The 11,545-nt window shown below is 37.0% G+C and overlaps 2 non-coding genes and 1 pseudogene across 2 annotated transcripts; all 3 read left to right on the top strand.

Moving 5' to 3' along the window:
* The first annotated feature begins 1,916 nt into the window (after window positions 1–1,916).
* Window positions 1,917–2,023, top strand: LOC131736165 (U6 spliceosomal RNA). Its single transcript, XR_009327968.1, has one exon. It is a non-coding gene; the product is annotated as a U6 spliceosomal RNA (small nuclear RNA).
* Window positions 2,024–5,585: 3,562 nt separating this feature from the next.
* LOC131736117 (U6 spliceosomal RNA) lies at window positions 5,586–5,692 on the top strand. The gene has a single exon (XR_009327921.1). It is a non-coding gene; the product is annotated as a U6 spliceosomal RNA (small nuclear RNA).
* A 3,562-nt stretch (window positions 5,693–9,254) lies between these two features.
* LOC131736118 (U6 spliceosomal RNA) lies at window positions 9,255–9,432 on the top strand (annotated as a pseudogene).
* The last annotated feature ends 2,113 nt before the right edge of the window (window positions 9,433–11,545 follow it).

Raw genomic sequence — 11,545 nt, 5'->3', positions numbered from 1 at the left:
CTATACTATTGTCTAATGATGGTAGATGGAGTCCTTATAATGTGGTTCTTTGAAACTGCTCTATTGCTAAAAGGGGCCTCTCTCCTTATCCCGATGAACAGGCTGTAGAGAAAGGAGGGGGTCTTATTGCATTCTACGCTAGCAAAGCTGCAAGTCTTGTAGATTTGGAATTTAGGGTTTATGGAATTAGTGGTTTAGCACAGATAAGAATATATCTTGAAATAATATGCAAAAACGATGGCTTAACAGACATTGATAGGTCATAGATCTAAAAAAGTGTTTGCACAGACTTTGGCCTTGAAAAAACGAGAGACTCTGGAAAACTGCTTGGAATAGCATATTTAGAAGTCAGATACAGGTCAGAGCCTGGTTAGTGCATCTTTTAAGGGATAAATAATTCTAATGAAAACTATTACCACTTAAACTTAGTGAAACTAATTGACTTAAATACTGCACGAGACAATCTTTTGTCAAATCCTCTGTTAGACAATGGTATATGGAATTAAAACTGACTCATTAACAAAATGATGAAACAATATGAGGTTAAAAGAAACACATGCCTTTAATTTAGCAAAATATAATGAATTAGAAGATGATGTCACATATTAAGAACATCTCTCATATATAACACATATAAAAATAGTGTTTTGCATGCACATATAAACAGTAGTGTTTTTATATTATATTATAAACCAAGATCCTGGGAACTTTGGTTCACTTAACTTTTCAGATAAAGGAGGGGCTCGGAGGAAAACAAGGAATGAGATCATAGAGTTGGACAAATATGAAGTTGTGAATTCATTCAGTACATGACACCTATTCATTCTGAAAAGTTAGTCCGGATCTTTTGAAAACTATTATTTGTAAAAGGGATAAGAGCTGTCTCACCAGATTAATGATTGGATTTAATTGAGGCGTCCCATGTATTCCAATGGGACGAAAAACCTATATAACTCCTAAGTAATTACAATGGAGTACCACACTCATCCCAGACAGGGTAAGGTGGTCCATCTTCTGCAAACTTTAAATACATAAGTCTGTCAATTTCTTGGGTGCTATATTAGTCATCTGGATATATTGCGGGTCAAGAGCGTAATAAAAATACCCCACAAGGAGTAGTAACATCTCTGTCCTCCTAACGTCTCCCCTGAGATAAGAGTGTATACTGAGCTAAATGGAACAGAGTACGTACAGAAATCTGAACCTATGGATTTTGTGACAGTAAGCAAACTTGTTAAATTTGCATATCTCCCAGCTGTCTCTCTGATGTATAGCTGTGCTCACTTCTTTATTAAACGTGAGTTTAAACTATTATTATTATTATTATTACTATTATTACCTCTGACCGTATAACCTGGCATCCTTCACTCCTGTTCCTGGAAGAATGGCCTCCAGCTGAGGTAGTTTCATCAGTTATTTCTTGTACCTGTTTTTAAACTAGATGACCACTACATCGTGTCTAAAGGTATAATTGCAAGAACTGTGTAGTTCTGTATTCCTAATAATCATTGAGTGTCATTATTAAACCCTAACTCTGACCCTAGCCCCGAGTATTAAGCCCCCTCCTCTGAGGTGTCAGTTGCATTCCGCGCTGTGATACGAAACGGGACCCTGGTCAACCTGCAAGTCTTTTGGTATGCTGGCCAATCCGGAGGGGTCAACGTCATAGGTAACATGTCAGTATTTGCATATCTTTCCCAGCCGGTTTGAAGGTGCAGATGTGCAGACTTCTTTATTCAGCCGCTTTCTGCAAACGTGATATCCTCAGAGTTTGTAACCCTCTGCGTGTTGATTGTGGACAACCATGCATATACGCAGAGCAATTGGACACAATTGGACTATGCTTGACACACCACAAGACCAATCGCTCTTTAGCCACTCGCTGTACATAGAGGCGCGTATCAGGTAAGCACCGTGTGTTCGCTACGGCAGCACATATACTAAAATTGGAACGATACAGAGAAGATTAGCATGGCCCCTGCGCAAGGATGACACGCAAATTCGTGAAGCGTTCCACATTTTTGGTCTTTTTTTGTCGTTGGGAATAGTACTGTACCTGCCTTGGAATAACTCCCCTGGTAGAACCCGAAACATTGAAGCTGAACCGGAACCCCAATCCTAACCCAAGCCCAAAACCAAACCCAAACCCTAATTTGATTAGAGGAGCACCCTCAAAATGGAGCGAGGTAACCAGTGGTGTACCACAGGGATCAGTATTAGGACCTTTGCTATTCCTAATCTACATTAATGATTCAGATTCTGGTATAGTAATGTCACAGGTGACGGTGAACTAGTTATTCCATGTAGTAAAACATTGGACTCCTTTGCATGGAGGATCTCAGTAAGCTACAGTGCACGGTTCATCAACTGATTCAGATTCATTTATGTTAAGTTTGCTACTGATGATGTGGAAAAGAACAGTAATTGAGTGCCCAAAAATATGAATCACAGTGAGTTTTGACCTCCTTTAGAATTCTGGATGGAGCGCATACCTTGCAAAATGACCCGGTGTGAACAAAAGGAAATATATCGAAGTAATATGTACAGCTAAACGTGTCCAAGTATCTTATAGGAATGAAGTCAGACCATGGAAATCCACACCTGTGCTGGAGAAACATTGGATCAAGGGACTTCTTGTGGAAACAACTAGAGCGAAACCTGGTACAGAAGCTGAATCCTGCTGGGAACATATGGATATGCTGGACATGTCCTAGGCGATTTCACATATGGAATGTACTTTGACATAAAAATGAAGTGTTAGAGGTTTTTTGAAGGAAGGATAAAGAGGGAGTATCCGTGTACCGCCAGTAGGTGGCTCTCTTGCTCCATGAAATAGGTCAGTCTACACATGTTTTTAATTAAGTACTTAGTAATCTGGGAATAAAAAAGCACCATTCCGGCTAAAAGTGAACGTTAATCACACCTACAAACAAGATAAGAAAGAGATTCTTTACCACAAATAAATGAACATTAAAACTGAACAGCCAAGGTCTTAAGAAAAAACCTGTCTCAGCTGGATTTTGTATGAACAAAGAACAGGGTCAAGCCTAGTTCAGTCATTATAAAAAATATAAGAGTTGAATGCAGTTATACTGGCCTGTATTTGGATTTAAATCTTAGAGGGATTCACCAAAGAAATAAAGTGATATTATAAATTCTAGCAGCAACTGTTAAACTGAAGTAAATTAATTAAGTTTATCTTGAAATGCCACATTCATAGTTAAAAAGGTTCAGTGATAATTTACACTGTTTATAGTTTATAATGGTCAAAGACTAGTAATTAGACACAAAGGTATTGTAAATTAATAAAATAAATGATTAAAACCTTTTTTTAGACAGCATGGTATTTGAAACTAAAACTAATTATTTGATTTCATAAGATTAATAGTATGTTTTAAGTATTTGCTATAATAAGAAAACATATTATTTAAACTGACAAGTATTATTGCTTGTTCATGACTTTACTGTATTAATAAGAAGATTAAAAGCTGGAAGCAGTATTTGATTTAATTAAAAGGGAAAGTGGTACAGTTTATTTCTCCTTCTATTGAACAACAAGACCTCTAGACATTATGATGTCCATTGAATTATAGAATTTTAAGGGTGTAGTGTTATGTTTTTGTGTTAAGTTTGTAATAATATACTATAATGTACCTTGTTGTTAATCCACTATACTATTGTCTAATGATGGTAGATGGAGTCCTTATAATGTGGTTCTTTGAAACTGCTCTATTGCTAAAAGGGGCCTCTCTCCTTATCCCGATGAACAGGCTGTAGAGAAAGGAGGGGGTCTTATTGCATTCTACGCTAGCAAAGCTGCAAGTCTTGTAGATTTGGAATTTAGGGTTTATGGAATTAGTGGTTTAGCACAGATAAGAATATATCTTGAAATAATATGCAAAAACGATGGCTTAACAGACATTGATAGGTCATAGATCTAAAAAAGTGTTTGCACAGACTTTGGCTTTGAAAAAACGAGAGACTCTGGAAAACTGCTTGGAATAGCATATTTAGAAGTCAGATACAGGTCAGAGCCTGGTTAGTGCATCTTTTAAGGGATAAATAATTCTAATGAAAACTATTACCACTTAAACTTAGTGAAACTAATTGACTTAAATACTGCACGAGACAATCTTTTGTCAAATCCTCTGTTAGACAATGGTATATGGAATTAAAACTGACTCATTAACAAAATGATGAAACAATATGAGGTTAAAAGAAACACATGCCTTTAATTTAGCAAAATATAATGAATTAGAAGATGATGTCACATATTAAGAACATCTCTCATATATAACACATATAAAAATAGTGTTTTGCATGCACATATAAACAGTAGTGTTTTTATATTATATTATAAACCAAGATCCTGGGAACTTTGGTTCACTTAACTTTTCAGATAAAGGAGGGGCTCGGAGGAAAACAAGGAATGAGATCATAGAGTTGGACAAATATGAAGTTGTGAATTCATTCAGTACATGACACCTATTCATTCTGAAAAGTTAGTCCGGATCTTTTGAAAACTATTATTTGTAAAAGGGATAAGAGCTGTCTCACCAGATTAATGATTGGATTTAATTGAGGCGTCCCATGTATTCCAATGGGACGAAAAACCTATATAACTCCTAAGTAATTACAATGGAGTACCACACTCATCCCAGACAGGGTAAGGTGGTCCATCTTCTGCAAACTTTAAATACATAAGTCTGTCAATTTCTTGGGTGCTATATTAGTCATCTGGATATATTGCGGGTCAAGAGCGTAATAAAAATACCCCACAAGGAGTAGTAACATCTCTGTCCTCCTAACGTCTCCCCTGAGATAAGAGTGTATACTGAGCTAAATGGAACAGAGTACGTACAGAAATCTGAACCTACGGATTTTGTGACAGTAAGCAAACTTGTTAAATTTGCATATCTCCCAGCTGTCTCTCTGATGTATAGCTGTGCTCACTTCTTTATTAAACGTGAGTTTAAACTATTATTATTATTATTATTACTATTATTACCTCTGACCGTATAACCTGGCATCCTTCACTCCTGTTCCTGGAAGAATGGCCTCCAGCTGAGGTAGTTTCATCAGTTATTTCTTGTACCTGTTTTTAAACTAGATGACCACTACATCGTGTCTAAAGGTATAATTGCAAGAACTGTGTAGTTCTGTATTCCTAATAATCATTGAGTGTCATTATTAAACCCTAACTCTGACCCTAGCCCCGAGTATTAAGCCCCCTCCTCTGAGGTGTCAGTTGCATTCCGCGCTGTGATACGAAATGGGACCCTGGTCAACCTGCAAGTCTTTTGGTATGCTGGCCAATCCGGAGGGGTCAACGTCATAGGTAACATGTCAGTATTTGCATATCTTTCCCAGCCGGTTTGAAGGTGCAGATGTGCAGACTTCTTTATTCAGCCGCTTTCTGCAAACGTGATATCCTCAGAGTTTGTAACCCTCTGCGTGTTGATTGTGGACAACCATGCATATACGCAGAGCAATTGGACACAATTGGACTATGCTTGACACACCACAAGACCAATCGCTCTTTAGCCACTCGCTGTACATAGAGGCGCGTATCAGGTAAGCACCGTGTGTTCGCTACGGCAGCACATATACTAGAATTGGAACGATACAGAGAAGATTAGCATGGCCCCTGCGCAAGGATGACACGCAAATTCGTGAAGCGTTCCACATTTTTGGTCTTTTTTTGTCGTTGGGAATAGTACTGTACCTGCCTTGGAATAACTCCCCTGGTAGAACCCGAAACATTGAAGCTGAACCGGAACCCCAATCCTAACCCAAGCCCAAAACCAAACCCAAACCCTAATTTGATTAGAGGAGCACCCTCAAAATGGAGCGAGGTAACCAGTGGTGTACCACAGGGATCAGTATTAGGACCTTTGCTATTCCTAATCTACATTAATGATTCAGATTCTGGTATAGTAATGTCACAGGTGACGGTGAACTAGTTATTCCATGTAGTAAAACATTGGACTCCTTTGCATGGAGGATCTCAGTAAGCTACAGTGCACGGTTCATCAACTGATTCAGATTCATTTATGTTAAGTTTGCTACTGATGATGTGGAAAAGAACAGTAATTGAGTGCCCAAAAATATGAATCACAGTGAGTTTTGACCTCCTTTAGAATTCTGGATGGAGCGCATACCTTGCAAAATGACCCGGTGTGAACAAAAGGAAATATATCGAAGTAATATGTACAGCTAAACGTGTCCAAGTATCTTATAGGAATGAAGTCAGACCATGGAAATCCACACCTGTGCTGGAGAAACATTGGATCAAGGGACTTCTTGTGGAAACAACTAGAGCGAAACCTGGTACAGAAGCTGAATCCTGCTGGGAACGTATGGATATGCTGGACATGTCCTAGGCGATTTCACATATGGAATGTACTTTGACATAAAAATGAAGTGTTAGAGGTTTTTTGAAGGAAGGATAAAGAGGGAGTATCCGTGTACCGCCAGTAGGTGGCTCTCTTGCTCCATGAAATAGGTCAGTCTACACATGTTTTTAATTAAGTACTTAGTAATCTGGGAATAAAAAAGCACCATTCCGGCTAAAAGTGAACGTTAATCACACCTACAAACAAGATAAGAAAGAGATTCTTTACCACAAATAAATGAACATTAAAACTGAACAGCCAAGGTCTTAAGAAAAAACCTGTCTCAGCTGGATTTTGTATGAACAAAGAACAGGGTCAAGCCTAGTTCAGTCATTATAAAAAATATAAGAGTTGAATGCAGTTATACTGGCCTGTATTTGGATTTAAATCTTAGAGGGATTCACCAAAGAAATAAAGTGATATTATAAATTCTAGCAGCAACTGTTAAACTGAAGTAAATTAATTAAGTTTATCTTGAAATGCCACATTCATAGTTAAAAAGGTTCAGTGATAATTTACACTGTTTATAGTTTATAATGGTCAAAGACTAGTAATTAGACACAAAGGTATTGTAAATTAATAAAATAAATGATTAAAACCTTTTTTTAGACAGCATGGTATTTGAAACTAAAACTAATTATTTGATTTCATAAGATTAATAGTATGTTTTAAGTATTTGCTATAATAAGAAAACATATTATTTAAACTGACAAGTATTATTGCTTGTTCATGACTTTACTGTATTAATAAGAAGATTAAAAGCTGGAAGCAGTATTTGATTTAATTAAAAGGGAAAGTGGTACAGTTTATTTCTCCTTCTATTGAACAACAAGACCTCTAGACATTATGATGTCCATTGAATTATAGAATTTTAAGGGTGTTGTGTTATGTTTTTGTGTTAAGTTTGTAATAATATACTATAATGTACCTTGTTGTTAATCCACTATACTATTGTCTAATGATGGTAGATGGAGTCCTTATAATGTAGTTCTTTGAAACTGCTCTATTGCTAAAAGGGGCCTCTCTCCTTATCCCGATGAACAGGCTGTAGAGAAAGGAGGGGGTCTTATTGCATTCTACGCTAGCAAAGCTGCAAGTCTTGTAGATTTGGAATTTAGGGTTTATGGAATTAGTGGTTTAGCACAGATAAGAATATATCTTGAAATAATATGCAAAAACGATGGCTTAACAGACATTGATAGGTCATAGATCTAAAAAAGTGTTTGCACAGACTTTGGCCTTGAAAAAACAAGAGACTCTGGAAAACTGCTTGGAATAGCATATTTAGAAGTCAGATACAGGTCAGAGCCTGGTTAGTGCATCTTTTAAGGGATAAATAATTCTAATGAAAACTATTACCACTTAAACTTAGTGAAACTAATTGACTTAAATACTGCACGAGACAATCTTTTGTCAAATCCTCTGTTAGACAATGGTATATGGAATTAAAACTGACTCATTAACAAAATGATGAAACAATATGAGGTTAAAAGAAACACATGCCTTTAATTTAGCAAAATATAATGAATTAGAAGATGATGTCACATATTAAGAACATCTCTCATATATAACACATATAAAAATAGTGTTTTGCATGCACATATAAACAGTAGTGTTTTTATATTATATTATAAACCAAGATCCTGGGAACTTTGGTTCACTTAACTTTTCAGATAAAGGAGGGGCTCGGAGGAAAACAAGGAATGAGATCATAGAGTTGGACAAATATGAAGTTGTGAATTCATTCAGTACATGACACCTATTCATTCTGAAAATTTAGTCCGGATCTTTTGAAAACTATTATTTGTAAAAGGGATAAGAGCTGTCTCACCAGATTAATGATTGGATTTAATTGAGGCGTCCCATGTATTCCAATGGGACGAAAAACCTATATAACTCCTAAGTAATTACAATGGAGTACCACACTCATCCCAGACAGGGTAAGGTGGTCCATCTTCTGCAAACTTTAAATACATAAGTCTGTCAATTTCTTGGGTGCTATATTAGTCATCTGGATATATTGCGGGTCAAGAGCGTAATAAAAATACCCCACAAGGAGTAGTAACATCTCTGTCCTCCTAACGTCTCCCCTGAGATAAGAGTGTATACTGAGCTAAATGGAACAGAGTACGTACAGAAATCTGAACCTACGGATTTTGTGACAGTAAGCAAACTTGTTAAATTTGCATATCTCCCAGCTGTCTCTCTGATGTATAGCTGTGCTCACTTCTTTATTAAACGTGAGTTTAAACTATTATTATTATTATTATTACTATTATTACCTCTGACCGTATAACCTGGCATCCTTCACTCCTGTTCCTGGAAGAATGGCCTCCAGCTGAGGTAGTTTCATCAGTTATTTCTTGTACCTGTTTTTAAACTAGATGACCACTACATCGTGTCTAAAGGTATAATTGCAAGAACTGTGTAGTTCTGTATTCCTAATAATCATTGAGTGTCATTATTAAACCCTAACTCTGACCCTAGCCCCGAGTATTAAGCCCCCTCCTCTGAGGTGTCAGTTGCATTCTGCGCTGTGATACGAAACGGGACCCTGGTCAACCTGCAAGTCTTTTGGTATGCTGGCCAATCCGGAGGGGTCAACGTATTAGGTAACATGTCAGTATTTGCATATCTTTCCCAGCCGGTTTGAAGGTGCAGATGTGCAGACTTCTTTATTCAGCCGCTTTCTGCAAACGTGATATCCTCAGAGTTTGTAACCCTCTGCGTGTTGATTGTGGACAACCATGCATATACGCAGAGCAATTGGACACAATTGGACTATGCTTGACACACCACAAGACCAATCGCTCTTTAGCCACTCGCTGTACATAGAGGCGCGTATCAGGTAAGCACCGTGTGTTCGCTACGGCAGCACATATACTAAAATTGGAACGATACAGAGAAGATTAGCATGGCCCCTGAATCTACTATTCCCAACGACAAAAAAAGACCAAAAATGTGGAACGCTTCACGAATTTGCGTGTCATCCTTGCGCAAGGATGACACGCAAATTCGTGAAGCGTTCCACATTTTTGGTCTTTTTTTGTCGTTGGGAATAGTACTGTACCTGCCTTGGAATAACTCCCCTGGTAGAACCCGAAACATTGAAGCTGAACCGGAACCCCAATCCTAACCCAAGCCCAAAACCAAACCCAAACCCTAATTTGATTAGAGGAGCACCCTCAAAATGGAGCGAGGTAACCAGTGGTGTACCACAGGGATCAGTATTAGGACCTTTGCTATTCCTAATCTACATTAATGATTCAGATTCTGGTATAGTAATGTCACAGGTGACGGTGAACTAGTTATTCCATGTAGTAAAACATTGGACTCCTTTGCATGGAGGATCTCAGTAAGCTACAGTGCACGGTTCATCAACTGATTCAGATTCATTTATGTTAAGTTTGCTACTGATGATGTGGAAAAGAACAGTAATTGAGTGCCCAAAAATATGAATCACAGTGAGTTTTGACCTCCTTTAGAATTCTGGATGGAGCGCATACCTTGCAAAATGACCCGGTGTGAACAAAAGGAAATATATCGAAGTAATATGTACAGCTAAACGTGTCCAAGTATCTTATAGGAATGAAGTCAGACCATGGAAATCCACACCTGTGCTGGAGAAACATTGGATCAAGGGACTTCTTGTGGAAACAACTAGAGCGAAACCTGGTACAGAAGCTGAATCCTGCTGGGAACGTATGGATATGCTGGACATGTCCTAGGCGATTTCACATATGGAATGTACTTTGACATAAAAATGAAGTGTTAGAGGTTTTTTGAAGGAAGGATAAAGAGGGAGTATCCGTGTACCGCCAGTAGGTGGCTCTCTTGCTCCATGAAATAGGTCAGTCTACACATGTTTTTAATTAAGTACTTAGTAATCTGGGAATAAAAAAGCACCATTCCGGCTAAAAGTGAACGTTAATCACACCTACAAACAAGATAAGAAAGAGATTCTTTACCACAAATAAATGAACATTAAAACTGAACAGCCAAGGTCTTAAGAAAAAACCTGTCTCAGCTGGATTTTGTATGAACAAAGAACAGGGTCAAGCCTAGTTCAGTCATTATAAAAAATATAAGAGTTGAATGCAGTTATACTGGCCTGTATTTGGATTTAAATCTTAGAGGGATTCACCAAAGAAATAAAGTGATATTATAAATTCTAGCAGCAACTGTTAAACTGAAGTAAATTAATTAAGTTTATCTTGAAATGCCACATTCATAGTTAAAAAGGTTCAGTGATAATTTACACTGTTTATAGTTTATAATGGTCAAAGACTAGTAATTAGACACAAAGGTATTGTAAATTAATAAAATAAATGATTAAAACCTTTTTTTAGACAGCATGGTATTTGAAACTAAAACTAATTATTTGATTTCATAAGATTAATAGTATGTTTTAAGTATTTGCTATAATAAGAAAACATATTATTTAAACTGACAAGTATTATTGCTTGTTCATGACTTTACTGTATTAATAAGAAGATTAAAAGCTGGAAGCAGTATTTGATTTAATTAAAAGGGAAAGTGGTACAGTTTATTTCTCCTTCTATTGAACAACAAGACCTCTAGACATTATGATGTCCATTGAATTATAGAATTTTAAGGGTGTAGTGTTATGTTTTTGTGTTAAGTTTGTAATAATATACTATAATGTACCTTGTTGTTAATCCACTATACTATTGTCTAATGATGGTAGATGGAGTCCTTATAATGTGGTTCTTTGAAACTGCTCTATTGCTAAAAGGGGCCTCTCTCCTTATCCCGATGAACAGGCTGTAGAGAAAGGAGGGGGTCTTATTGCATTCTACGCTAGCAAAGCTGCAAGTCTTGTAGATTTGGAATTTAGGGTTTATGGAATTAGTGGTTTAGCACAGATAAGAATATATCTTGAAATAATATGCAAAAACGATGGCTTAACAGACATTGATAGGTCATAGATCTAAAAAAGTGTTTGCACAGACTTTGGCTTTGAAAAAACGAGAGACTCTGGAAAACTGCTTGGAATAGCATATTTAGAAGTCAGATACAGGTCAGAGCCTGGTTAGTGCATCTTTTAAGGGATAAATAATTCTAATGAAAACTATTACCACTTAAACTTAGTGAAACTAATTGACTTAAATACTGCACGAGACAATCTT

Source organism: Acipenser ruthenus, unplaced genomic scaffold (assembly GCF_902713425.1).
Source record: "Acipenser ruthenus unplaced genomic scaffold, fAciRut3.2 maternal haplotype, whole genome shotgun sequence".
Taxonomy (NCBI): Eukaryota; Metazoa; Chordata; class Actinopteri; order Acipenseriformes; family Acipenseridae; genus Acipenser; species Acipenser ruthenus.
This window is presented reverse-complemented; position numbering and strand designations above follow the sequence as displayed.